A 14,451-nucleotide genomic window follows, 5' to 3' on the forward strand; every position below is an offset into this window, starting at 1 on the left:
TTTTAAAAAAAACCTAGATGTAATTGGAGAAATGAGAAAATAAAGAAAAACAAAACAAAGAACATATAAATCACCCTTCATTCCCTTCCACCCCACAGAAAACCTACGGGTAATGTTTTGGAGGTAAAGATATAAACACTTAACAGCAGCTGTTTCACAAAGTTAAGGTTGGATTACGGGATAAGGGAAGGATGAACTTACCTTTCTTTGTACCATCTAATTTTTTTTTTTTTTAATCACACGCATGTATTGCGATTTGAATTTTTTGAAACTACTTTACAGGCAGATGTACATACCTTCCAGACTTTTCTCTGGGGACATACTTTTAAAAAGCTAAAATGGCAATTACACTGCGTGAATGACCGAAAAAAAAATTACATTTAGGAAAAACAGAAAGACAACCTTTCTCCCCTAGTTCCCCATTCATTCCCAACCTCAGGGAAAACTCTAGCTGTGGCCCCACTATGAAGATATAGGACCTTTACAATTAGCATTATCTGTAGGGGGGGAGGGGAATGTGTGACCCCTATCTTTCTTTCACCCAAAATACAACCCTACTGTTTTCTAGATTTCACTTCTGGGGGTTAGAGAGGATCGGCTGGGTCCCCTAAGTTTCTAAACGAGCAACCAGTGTCTACAAAAATTACATACACAGAGCTAGTAATGCCAGAGCCTGGCTGGAGACCCAGTGTCGGGACTCCACCCGGCCCAGTGGGGGCTGTTGCTGGCGGGGCTCTTTCCTATACACTGTTTCATTTCTAAGAAGGAAGATGAGTCCTCAGACCGTGCAGTGACTTTCGGCTGCCCCTTGCCCACCCAGCAACACCAGAAGGCCCAAGGTTAGCAAATCAGAGTCATGAACATTCTCCCCACCAGACTCTTTGAGCCTGAATCTTTGCATTTTGCTTTCTTTTCATTTTCAATCAAAGCAGGTTAGTTGGGCTTGGTCTCTTAATGGTTTTGCCTAAAGCGTTCTCCCCTCCACAGCGGACACTTTTACAAGGTGCACTGAAAACCACCAAAGTCTACTCCCTTTTGAGGACCCCTGAATCCTCACACCGCCTCACACTGAATGTGGTATGTCCCTGACTTCCTGTCTGCATCATTCTCCCTGCCTGGCGACCCCAGGAGGGATGACCGCTCTGCTGTGGCCGGTTTCAAAGTAACTGACCTTCCGCGCGCTCGCGCAGAAGGCCCTGGACGTGCAAATTCCTCTCTGCTGCAAAGGGAGAGAAGGTTCAAGAGCAATCTCATGATTGCATGGTCACAGGGATCGATAAGGAGCAAAACAGAATGAAATAATCACAACTGGAAAGAAATTGCTTATGAAAAAAGAACTCAGATGCCAAATAAACTCAATCACTTATGTTGGGAAAGATGCACGAAAAGGATAGTTTCCTTCGGTTAAAAAAATCAGAGGTGAATCCCCTCCCACGTAGTCTATCACTTTCTATGCCTTATAAAAGTATAGTTAAGTAACGGTATTATACAGGAGTCACTGCAAAATTTCAAAGTGCCTCATGTTTACCCAGGCAGGGCTGTTTTTTCAGGTTCTGGGAGAGGATGTTTAAATTATTTGGCCTAAATACATTACTTTGCCCCAGATAAGTTAACAAGTCCGTGTCATGATGTCAAAAGAAGGGCCATTAAATGTTAGTTCACTGGACGACGCTCACTTGTGGCTAAATTTAGTAATTTTTTTCCCTTTTTTTTTTGTGGTAAAATACACAAAACATAAAATTCATCATCTTAACCATTTTTAAGCATACGGTTTAGTGATACGAAATACATTCATAATGTTGTGCAAACATCACCACCATCCACCTCCAGGACTCTTTTCTTCTTGTAAACTGAAACTCTATACCCATTAAACAATAACTCCCTATTCCCCCAGCCCCTGGCAACCATCATTCTAACTTTCCGTCTCGGAGTAATTACTTCTTTCAAAGGAATAATTCCAAAATTGGCAGGGGTTAAAAATGTGTAGGGCTTAAAAAAAAAAAAAAAACAGAAATAGAAATACATGTATGTATATACCTACACACACACATGCAAAGAAAGATTTCTATCCTATGGAACACGCTTCAGGTATTTGTGGAATACAAGATTCATGGCTTATTAAGTAAGAAATACGTTAGAAGAAATGACTAAGCTACTGTCCAGCAACCAGGAGCTTATACAAGAATATTTAATTACTACAATCTTTACATTATATACAAGAATACTTAGATAATTTACAATCTTTACATTATGCATGCTATTTTTACCTTGCCCACTGTGTGAAATTATTTACTTTTCAGCTGCAGTTGAATTGACGTTATTATACAGGGCATCATTTTAGGACAAAGGCTTTCACCCACTGGAGTATCTGCTGCGAATTCCGCGGGCCCAGAATGACTTTTTAATGACTGGTTCAAATCTCTATAGAAATGTCAACCATTAACAACAATATTACTATACAATAACATCTACCCCTGAATTATGTCCTCATTTTCTAAAAAGAAATTGGCTTTGATGGGACAATGTGACTCTGGAAATAAAATCTGCTTTTAAAGAACTAACTCTTCTCAGAAACCAAGCAGGGCTGGCATGGGTCGGGGTGGGGGGGGTGGCAGGGAGTCAGGGGGATGGTTTAGAGCATATAGCCTTTGGAGCCGGGCTGATCTGGGTTCAAATCCCATCACCTCACTTCAAACTTTTGGTCTGGCAAGTCACAGAATCTCTCCAAATCTGTGTCCTCAGGTGTCAAGTGAGTAGGGATGATTATCTGAAGTGGCAAATGTCAAGCTCTCGTTTGGTAAATAACTTCTCTCATTACTATAACCCAGCATCTCAGGTGGTAGCAGAAGGAGAGACTTTTCCTTCATAGAAACTTCTGCTCCACAGAAGCTCATTTATTAACTTAAAACAAGCCATTGGCTGGACAGTGAACTGATCTACCCCAAGAATATAAGTTATTGGTTCAATGAATGAGAAAATAATTTAAAAATACACATACGTTTACCCTTATTGATTTGGAATGTGTTCTTCTAGATCTTCTCTATGCACCTATAAATTTACATTACAGTCGATTGGGTTTTTTCCTCCAAAACAGGATTATGCTGTACATATTGTTCTACAAATGAATGGCTTTACTCAATAATATAGAGAGACAATATCAACCTCTTTAACGGCTTCCTATAGTGCGTATACTTTATGTAAGCACTCCCCACATTCAGGGATATCTCGGTGAATCCAATTTTCCTGCCATTAAACAAAAGTTGAGCTAAGTGGTCTCACGAAGTACTTGACTGATTTGAAACTTAATCAGACACGAGCTATCCGGAACGCAGTGACATCACACCATAAATAAGGCCACATAACAGAACGGGAGGAATGAGAGATCGAGAACTTCTGCGGGCCTTCTGGGCGGTTTTTTTTTTTTTCTCTCTTTGAGTCAAAATGGATGCACCGTGGAGGAATGCATGCCTTCTCCCCAACTCTCAGTGCAGAGACAAAGGTCACATGCTTAAACGTACATGTTTAGGATTCTAGACTTGGTTTCACTCAAATGGCCTTGATTGGATGGGGTCCCTCCGCAGTATTAAAACTGCTCTAATTGCATTCTTCAAGCCAGCTGAAGGCTGACAGCTTCCGCTCCCGGCTCATTATCAGAGCACTTCAAGAGGCTCCATTATGAGCAGAGCACCTGGTCCAAATTTATTTCAACGGCCCAGGGCAAAATGGGAAGGTGCTTAATGTTCAACCACAATGGTGACATTTTTATGAGATATCCAAGGTTCAGAAACAAATAAATGAAAGGTTTGAAAGGAGCACGAACAGAAACTGTGACAATAAAAATTCAACATTAATATATCAATTTTAAATCATATACCACCCATACACTTGGGGTAAGGCCAAGGGTTCAATGCAGGCTAAACAGAAAGAAAAAGAAGGAAAAAAAAAAAAGGCCAATAGCCAACTCCTCCCACGACAGGCTTCGCTAAGAAGGCTGATCGTAGGTTTAACTTAAGGACTTCAGAATGAGATCCGGAATTCTGAATCCTGGTTAGGATAACAATTACATTGTCTATCTGCACCGACGTGAGAAAGAAAGGAAATTCAGCCAGAAGTGTTAGTTCTAAATATATTATGTCTGTATCTTTTCTCTGATTTGCTTACACAATTGCTGTGTTTCTCCACTTAAAAAAATTCCCTTTTGGAAATGAGTAAGTTAAAGATTCTTTACACAGATGTTTCCATAAGAAAACACTGTGCAAATATGCATTTAGAACTTTTTAATAAATGTATAATAAATGTCTAATAAGAAAGATTTCCCAGGTAGATCATGGCAGGTCCAAAGTAAACACTGCATCCTATTACATAAATCCCTATCTAGAGACTTCTTGTCAAGCGGGATTTTGCTCTCGGCGGCTGAGTATTTGCAGAGGACTTGGTATGCAGACGACAACCAATTTTAAAGCCCCGAAACCCAGCTGCACAGCATTAGTGAGCTCTACCCTCCACTAAGAATCCGTTCAAAGAAATGCTTGAAATAAATATTTGTGTTCTCTCACTAAACACAACAATGACACTCATACTGGAACCTAAGAAAATGATGAATGAAAAATTATAGCACTGGCAGTTTACAATGGGAATGCTGACTTAACCGGAACTACACGGATTTACTAAATGTTTAGTCTCTTAAGACAAAAAGAGGAGGATAATTAATCAACTACACTTGGAAATGTTTTTCAGCTATTAGATGCTTTTGGTATTGCAGTTTTCTCCTTCTCAAGCATTTTCCTCATTACACCGACCATACAGATGAGCAAACATTAATTGGCCAGACTCTAAAGGCTTTAATTATTTTACTGATTTAAAAAGGCAATTAGGCAGCACCTATTTTTCACATATTGATTATACCTACACTGGGTTTTAGATCTGAATGCATCAGGCCACTAGAATAACCACACGCTGCTATTTGAGCCTTTTATTTACTTTTTCCAACAAATGAATATATGCACTTGAAATTAATTACCTGATAGAATCAGGTACCAAAAAAAAAAAAAAAAAAAACAAACTACAAAAAAAAAAGTGGCAAAATTCCTTTAGGATGAATTCTGTATGTAGGCCGCCCAGCAAAGTGACCACTTGTGTCACTGCCTGCAGGTTCTCCAGTGTTAGGTTTTGGAATTTGGGAGTTTAGAAGAATCTTCATCCGGGTGTTCAGTAACAGGGTGTTTTGTTCGGTGCTGATCTAGCCTTCCCCGTGCCTTTACTGTGTTCTGCTGTCTCTTTTGAAACTACTTAAAGGGGTGGAGCTCTGGGAGTCCACAGGGAATTTCCAAGCGCACCATGGAAACCAGAGCCGACATTTGGATCGCGCACATCCGAGTCCCGGTTTCTCCTGCACTTTGACCTTTCTCGTTATCCTCTCCATCTACGATCCGTCTAAGACCCACTTATAACACAGATCAAAACAGCTGAGACTTGCAGTCTCAGGGCTGTTCAAGGCGGTACTGGTGAGGCACACATTCCCAGTCTTTCCCATCTTTCTGGGACCGGAGGACCCACAGGGGTCTGGAAAGCCTCTACGCGACGCTGTGTCAGCTGAAAAAAATTGAGAACCGCTGCCACAGAACAGATGGTCTTCTAGCTTTCGTACAGCCTCTCAGCTCTACTTTGGGAGGTCACCGGAATGATGACAATGCACCATTTATGGGCACAGTGGTGTGGTGGAAAGAGACCTAGATTCAGGTTAAGAAGACGTGGCTGCTCTAGATGACATTGATTAGCTATACAACCGGATGCTCCAAGCCTTTCTAGCTTTTGTTTCTCCATCTATAAAATGGGAACAATCATGCCTGCTTTATCTATCACAGAGAACTGCCGAGACGATCACACACACACACGTATGAGAACGCTTTGTAAAATGGAAACTAGTATACAAATGTCATTATGCGTGCAGAAGCCATTTCCTTCATTCAATCATCTGCACTGCCCTCTTGTGGTGAGAAAGAGGCAGTGCTACTCAAAAAGCAAAATTACTTCGTGAACCCAAGATTCTATTACCGCCAGATTATTTTTATGTAACTAACTCTTGATCGTTGAGTGGAGAAAGGGGCACTTGACATGGAATATAAAATGGAAAGGATCTACTTGGGTTTATTTGTTTTCACCTTGATGCCATGGCAGAGCCTGAATTTCAGTGACATGGAACAGAGAGAGTTTAAGGAAATAATCCTAAATTTGTGAACGGTAAATCCAGACCCAGAAAAATTGCTGGAGCGTTCATCTGTGGGTTAGCAAATAGTAAAATTACACCAACGACGGCAGTCAGCTCTCAAGCAAATCAATAAATGCTCGTGGATGGATTGGGTAAGCACTCAAATGTTTCATTATGAAGTACTGAATGGTTACCACTATGCAGCAGGCCCCGTTTTAAATGCTTTGCTCCTTATAATCTCATCATGGCACCCAGTGTGCTGTTAACAACCTTGATTAACTACAGCATCGGTTTACAAACCACAGTGAGCACCACAGATCAGAGAAATGACCTATTAATGAGAGAACGACATCAAGAAGAAATTGTATGTTGGGAATTGGGGGGAAAGCCAAGAGAACAACACAGGGAGAAGCCGTTGTAAGGCGCTGGAGGAGGATTTGCATTCCTCTGACCTCCAGGCTGCCGAGAACAGCTGGAGTGTGAAACTCGCTCAGACTCAGCTGAGTGTCCCCACTCCTCCGTAAGCTGAGAACAGAGTGCTCCCCACAAGGAGAATGGCTGTATGATGAGGGAAAATGCATGCAGATAAGTAATCACAACTGGAAGACAGGGCAACCTTGTCTAGCTCCAACTTGAAGGAAGGCTGGGGAAGGAGTTGGGGAGCGGTCTACACCCGCAGAGGATGAGCATGAGGGGAAGAATTCAAGGGAATCAAGGGGTAGCAGAAGCTTGCGAGGTGTGGTCACAACCAGCACCGATAAGGCAAGTAACTGTCATATCCACTGGCTTAGGGAGGTTTCGTTTTCAGGACTAAGAAAGGGACCGAGGTTTAGAGAGCGCAGGGCCCATGCTCTGGGGTAAGCTGGGGGGTGGGGCTGGGGCTGGAGCGCTGTCATGGCCTTGGTCAGGAGCCTGACCCCGTCTGGAGAGGGATGCCAGACAACCTGATGCCAAGAGTGACACTCAGGGACTTAGTAAAATGTCAAGGTCAAGGAACGTGAAGTACTCGCAGAGAAAGATTCGATATGCGTCTATATTTTTTCTTTCCTTATTCCCAAATTAAAAAAAAAAAAAGTTTAACGCAGATTGAGCTTTTTCTATTTCTGTGTATTTCTATGTGTTTACATATAACATTCTTATAATGACAAAACTCTGCACTCTTATGCTTTCTTAATAAGATTAATACAGTTAAGCTCCTATTAATACATATACCTGGCTGCTAATGGACCTTAATAAATGTTTACTGAATAAACTAATGACTGAAGGTAATATTAAGGGGCTAGACAAGTTGACTTCAAAACTTACCTTCAACCTAAAAATGGTATGTTTTGAGAGAGCAGGTATGTTTATTATTTACAAGCCCCTATGCTATTTTAGAATAGAGTATGTTTGAGAATTATGGGAAAGTATATGGAGCCTTAAAACTTTAGGGACCGCTAAAGCATTCTTTAGGTCTCTGACAAAACAAAGTGAGATTTGGTAGAATTTTTCCAGAAAAAGCACGCCAAAGGATCGCCTCCTTTGAGACAAGGCGCCTGTGGATGTGTGTGGGAGGGCGGCGAGCGTCCCTCACCTTGGCCGCCCTCGTACATTTGACTTCTCTGCACCATTCAGCTGCCCTACTGGGCATTCCTCATTAAAGTCTTCCCTTCTGGGCTTCCCATATGTCCTCATCCATTGGGGTTGCTCTAACGAAATGCCATACTTGGTGACGTATGAACAACAGAAATTTACTCCTCACCGTTCTGGAGGCTGGGAAGTCCAACATCAAGGGGCCAACAGATTTGGTGTCTGGTGAGACCCCGCTTCCTGGTTCATAACCAGCACCTCGCAGGGCAAAAGGGGAGTTTAGGGAGCCCTGTGGGCATCTTTATAAGGGTCCTAATCTACTCATCGCATTTAGAGAACTCCACCCTCACGACCTAATCACCTCCCAAAGGTCCTACCTGCTAAGACCATCACCTTGGAGGGTAGGATTTCAACATCTGAATTGGGTAGGAGGATGTAAGTATTCAGACTATGACACCATTGTTCTCCCACCTCTGGCCATTCATTTTGTTCTGGCGGTCTCCCCTCTCTGTGGAACTTTCGAGTATTCTTGTCCTAGAGGATCTTCCTGCGTGCGCCTCTCATTCCACACGTTCTTTCCTCCCCTGTGGTTTTAGTTAATCTCTGTACAATAACGACTCTCAGATCTCTTTCTCTAGCGTCAACTGCCTCTCAGATAGGTGTACCTGGTGACTCCCCAGGCTTCAGTAGGTTCAAAATTGGAGGCATCATGTGTTCCCCTGCACCTGGCTGGTGGCTGTGATCCACCCAGCTGCCCCTCGGGGCTCCTCCCTGGGGCCTTACCCCTCACAGCCCCCCGATCACCGAGGATCACCGATGTCCATTCCAGATCCCAGTCACGACAACCATGACTGGGGCTCTGGCTCCAGTGCTCCCAAATCTACTCCATGCTCCACAAGACGGCCAGGGCCAGCTTCCCAGATGATAATCTGATCACCTCATCCTGACTCAAGGCCTTCCTATAGCTCTTAAAGAAAGTGGAAATTCCTTAAATTCTGTTCAAAGGCCCTTCCGGTGCTGACTATCGCTGAGGGCTCCAGCCACTCTCCCAAATTAAGTACTTTTTCTTATCCACTTTGCATTCGCTGCATTTCCAGATAAAAATGCTTTCCCTTATCCATCCCTCTGCCCTCCGACCTGGCAACAAACCCCTCCACCTGGCCAATGCCCACCCCTCCTGCATCTTTTTAGTTGCAGGGAAGTTTTGCCTGAAGCCCTAATTCTACATTCTAGATGCCTCCTTCGGGTCTCTTCACCTCCCTCGGCACAGCCCTATGCCTGGTCTGTAACCTCCTACTGACTTCTTAGCACTCCCACCTCACTTGCTTATAAACTCTTGCAAGGCTCTAAATTCTTTAAGCCTGTTGCCTTCACATCGTGCCCCTGGAGCACAGCACAAGGTTTATTTATCACATGAGAGGTGCACAACCAATGTTTACTGAGGAATTAATGAGTAATTGTTACTATTTTTACTCATGAGTCCTTGGCCTCTGAGTTGCTCGTGCAAAACGGGAAGGCCGTGGGCTTTAGAATCGGACAGTCCTGGGTTTCTGTCCTAGCGCCACAGCTTGCGAGTCGCAGAAAGTCGATCTCAGAAAGCGTAAGGAAGTCCTCTAAGGCCCAGTATCCAAACCTGGAAGGGCAGAGCAAACCATTCACTCCATAGGACTGTTGTGAGAATTTAAATGCACATCACGTAAATCACCAAGGGCAGTGCATTATTTTCTCCCCCCAAAACTCAGTGCTACAAACTTGTTTATCTCTGTATCAATTAACGCGATTGCTGCCTTCACCTTCAGGCCATCACGGACCTTTCAGAACTTCTTCATGTGAGCGGTTATTCCAAGAAATGAGGCTTGCCCGTTGGCCCGGCCCATTCACTCAGGGCCTGGCGTTATCACTCAAGTAAATTGCTAAGTCTCGTGCCTGGCAGCCTAAGAATTCTAGGTGTTGCTTCTGCGTCTTGCATGTTACGGTAGCAAATCTAATGTAAGGACAATAGTTTGCTCCTCCCCAGGATGACTGAACGAGAGCAGAAAACAACGGAGTATATTCTGATAAGTATACTGGGTGCTACAAGGAGTACTGAAATACATTCCAGTCTTGTAACCACCACACTGCAACCCTCTCTGCTGCCTGCTCAAGGTTCTGGAAAAGCCCCCTTGCTGCTAGGGGCTGCAAGACATTCTTGTCCTTGTAATGGTTTATTGGTGATGCCTTCAAGGGTATATGCTGTTTTCCAAAGGGAGGGAAGGAGGGAGAGAGGGATGGAGAAAGGAAAGGAGGGAAGAAGAGAGAGGAAGGAAGGAAGGAAGGAAGGAAGGAAGGAAGGAAGGAAGGAAACCTAAACCTTGCTCATCCTTGTGAATTTTACAGAATCTTGTTTTACTGATTTTAGGGCACAACCAAGCCTTTCTATCCCCTCGAAAAGACAAAACAAATTAACATACGAAACCCTTTTCGCTCTGGCCAACTCGTGGCTTTGGAACCAATCACAAAGTTGTGTAAGATGACTTTTTAAATTAAAACTCTCAAGCTATCCAACAAGTCGTGTACATTGTGGCAGCCGAGCGCCCACTTCAAAAGTTTGGATTCTGACCACAGCCTCCCGTCCAACCCCCCTCGAATTCCAACAGAATTAATCCCGGCTTCCTGGCCTACGCTCACAACTTGAAGAGAAGTAGCACACGCTAAAAACCATAAGGGCTCCTTCAGTCCTTCCCTGGTGTGACATGAGAAAATCCTGAACTCCTGGGGCGCCTGGGTGGCTCAGTCGTTAAGCGTCTGGCGTTGGCTCAGGTCATGGTCTCACCGTTCCTGAGTTCGAGCCCCGCGTCGGGCTCTGTGCTGACAGCTCGGAGGCCGGAGCCTGCTTCGGGTTCTGTGTCTCCCTCTCTCTCTCTCAGCCCCTCCCTGACTTGTGCACATGCCCGCTCTTTCTCTCAAAAATAAATAAATATTAAAAGAAAAGAAGAAGAAATCCTGAACTCCTGAGGGTGACCCAACTCCCCATGCTCCCCAGGATATCGGGTAAGCGTCACCATGCAATCACCATGTCTCAGGGAGGCACAAAAGAGCTGGCCTTCGAGCAAGTCCCGGCAACTTCCTCTCAGTTCAAAACAAGAGAAAACGTACGTTCTGATTCAGAAGGGATGTCTGTCGTCTTACCCAAGGGGACCCACTTCATTTTGTACCTTCCAAGGAAGGCTCACACATCACATAGTTCAAGTTTTGTCCTAGAATTCTTACTGATTTTGACCTAAACTAGGACTTCATGTGGCTGACTGGCAAAAACTCCGCAAGACATTAATACTGAATAATTTTTAAATGTCTTCTGATACGTATCATAACCATGTTTATAACATTCCCTCCTGGTTTTAAATAGATGGTTCAACACCTAAGTACAGAGTTATTTCCTTAGGAAAGGAGCTGGACAAAATGCGCGGTAAGAAATCGTCTTTCTTATTTAAATGCTTTCTCTTTAAAGAGTATAAAACTTGAGGTTTTTACATGCAGCTTAGGTCTTCATAAGCCTACAGATAGGTAAATGGAACACTTAAAACCTATTCCTTTATATATCTTCGTCCCTCAGGACTAGGACCTCATATTCAAAGTGTCATCCCGAGTGATTTTTTATGACCATGTTATAAACCCCTCCAAAAACAGGGTTTACAATGGAAGTGTTGACATCATGTTAACTATTGCTCTGCAAACAGAGCCCAGTAATCAAGGCATTTTATATTTATGAGGCAGGTAAAAGTCTGCACCCATTAATCACAGAACCATATTGACAGATTCTAAGCTTGAGGTCCAGCAAAATTAATGTGTCCCATTTCTTGCATCATCAAGACCGAGAAGCAAATTGGCGGGCATTTTTGTAATTGTGAAGGCCTTGACATTTTTACAAAAACCAGGGAAGCAGCCTTGCTGAGACATTTCGTTGTATTTTCACCTGCTGTGGTCAGTTTTCGCACATCTGCCAACTAGCGGACACGAGTTCTCTTTCCCACAGATAATTCATGAGAATGGCGTGGGTCTGCAAAAACATGGCCTATAATGCAGGGCCACCACAATCATGAATTCTGTGCAGCGATGTGCCTAACCTGCATCAAGGCCACACCAAATTGTGATCAATTGCCAAAGGAATAGTCCACTCCTAAATTATAATTCAACATTCCTATATAAAACAATCTAAAATGTCAGCACTCTGTCTTTATGACATCATGCCATCCCAATAATTCTGTTTTACAAGTAAATTCCTATTATACATTAATAAGGGCTGTTAGTGGCTAAACATCTTGCCTCCCCAGTAATGACTCAGTTGAAGGCAATTAGGGAAGCCAGGTGCAGCTGAGCTGGGTACTCATAAAAGTTTTTAAATTTTACTATTTCCGCTTGATTTTGGGGGAGTGCATTCCAATCTGCCCAAATTAAAGAGGAAGCTAGGGCCACGCTTTCAGCTGGTGTGTTCTGACCATTACCGATAACTCCCTTTAATATTTCTCTGCTTCTTAGAAGCCGATGATCTGAGGAGTTCAGGTTCCACCCAGAGCATCAATATTTCACGGCCTGTCACACACACACACACACACACACACACACACACACACACACAGGCACGCACACAGGCAGTCTCAGAATAACAGAACAGCACCTTCCTTTAAGACTTTCTGGGGCAGCCCGAGGTAGTAAAATTGATGCATGAAAGAAAGAACTTTACTCACTTTGTTAACATGTTTTTGTTGTAATTAGCTTGGGTCAGTGAAGGAGACATCAAATTAAAGTTTTATGTCATAATAGGAGCGATGATTTTCCCATTACAAGAAAATCAATTTCCTTCTACAAACTACAAACACTACATAAAAGAATTAATAAGTGTAAAGACTTAACACATCTGAAGCAAAAGAAAAGGTGACCTCTGCTGATGACAAATATCCTTAGAAGCAGAATTTTAAAGAGGTAACGACTTACCCACAGTACTAGCATGGGGGTGATGTGCTCTGGGAAATGTGCCCGCCAGGATGGCATGCAGAAAATATGGATTCCTTCATTTAACCTTTTATGTTTTTCTTCTCTTTACTAATTCACACTAGTCATTTGGAATTAATTCATTTTTTAAAAAAATATTTGAATGTAATAAACATCAGTTTATAATACCAAATCTCTAATTTACCAACGTTTTGTTTTTTGTTTTGTTTCGCAACAAGTTACATGGCACTTCTATATCTTAATGATCAGATAGACAAAGGTAACTATGTGACCGGCTGTGCTAATCCAAGGACCAACGTGATCCCGAAAAGCTGCATAAATCCTGTTACTGACAATGAGACGGAGTGTCGTTTTGATTTCAAGAACACCCTCGCCAGAACCATCCTAAGAAGCAAACTTGAGGGATGGCTTGGTCCAAAGGCCTCCTTTTAAAAATAAAAAAATCATGTTCCATCTAATTTCAGAAGGCAAAATGGATATGATCACATCTGAACAAGGACAGTCTTTAAAAGTGATCCCTGGGCGCCTGGGTGGCGCAGTCGGTTAAGCGTCTGACTTCAGCCAGGTCACGATCTCGCGGTCCGTGAGTTCGAGCCCCGCGTCGGGCTCTGGGCTGATGGCTCGGAGCCTGGAGCCTGTTTCCGATTCTGTGTCTCCCTCTCTCTCTGCCCCTCCCCCGTTCATGCTCTGTCTCTCTCTGTCCCAAAAATAAATAAACGTTGAAAAAAAAAAAGTGATCCCTGATTTTCTTTCTTGGCTTTTTGGGGGTTTTCCTTTTCGTTTGCTTTTATGTTTTTGAAAAATCCATATTTACCAGAACAGGTTTAAAAAAAAAAAGTGGTGCGGCACTATTTCAGAAAATAACAGGGTTCAGCATTGCACTGTTAGTTTGCATTAACAACCAGCTTCCCCATTTTCTGGGGGAAAAGCCACATGTACTGAGACCCTGTGCACACACTTAATCGTCTCTTGCTTTTTAACAGAGAAAATTTTACTGAGGCCTTGGTTACTTAGGATATTACACTGCAGAATGTAATCATTTTACATATGATTTTTAAACTTACCAGCAGGGAGAAGGCCAATTGTTTGTAAGAAATGAGAAGTATGTCTTTGTCATCTTTCTTTCCTTTTCCTTGATCAACTACTACTCTCTCATGAAAGAGCTTCTAAAAGTCATCAGTATTCTTGTATATTCTTTTTCTCCTCCCCGATTTTTTTTTTTTTTGGAAATCTTTTTAAAAAAATTTGTTTTAACGTTTATTTATTTTTGAGAGAGCATGAGCGGGGGAGGGGCAGAGAGAGAAGGAGACACGGAATCCGAAGCAGGCTCCAGGCTCTGAGCTGTCAACACGGAGCCCCACGCGGGGCTCGAACTCACAAACCGAGAGATCATGACCTGAGCGGCAGTCGGATGCTCAACCGACTGAGCCACCCAGGCGCCCCTCTCCTCCCTGAAGTTTTCCCTGGTGGGAATGCGGGAGATAAAGAGATGGCTTTGACAGGAGTCTTGATTTCACTCAAGCAGTTACCCAGGCAAGCCTGCTTCCCAGGGGCTATGGCCCTGCCACCGACTGAATTACATCCAGAGCCCCTCCTACAGGTTAGATGCCCAAGGATAACAGAGCCTTGAAAACCAGGAAGGGCATCGGGGCACCTGGGTGGCTCTCGTCAGCGGGGCGTCCGAC

At 43.2% G+C, this 14,451-nt stretch overlaps 1 protein-coding gene across 2 annotated transcripts in view; it reads right to left on the reverse strand.

Moving 5' to 3' along the window:
• JAZF1 (JAZF zinc finger 1) overlaps positions 1-14,451 on the reverse strand; it is a 344,718-nt gene that overhangs the window by 230,578 nt on the left and 99,689 nt on the right. The window lies entirely within an intron of this gene.

This window comes from Lynx rufus, unplaced genomic scaffold (genome assembly GCF_022079265.1).
Source record: "Lynx rufus isolate CCGP_SWC_20201006 ecotype Redwood Valley unplaced genomic scaffold, mLynRuf1.p SCAF_4, whole genome shotgun sequence".
Lineage (NCBI taxonomy): Eukaryota > Metazoa > Chordata > Mammalia > Carnivora > Felidae > Lynx > Lynx rufus.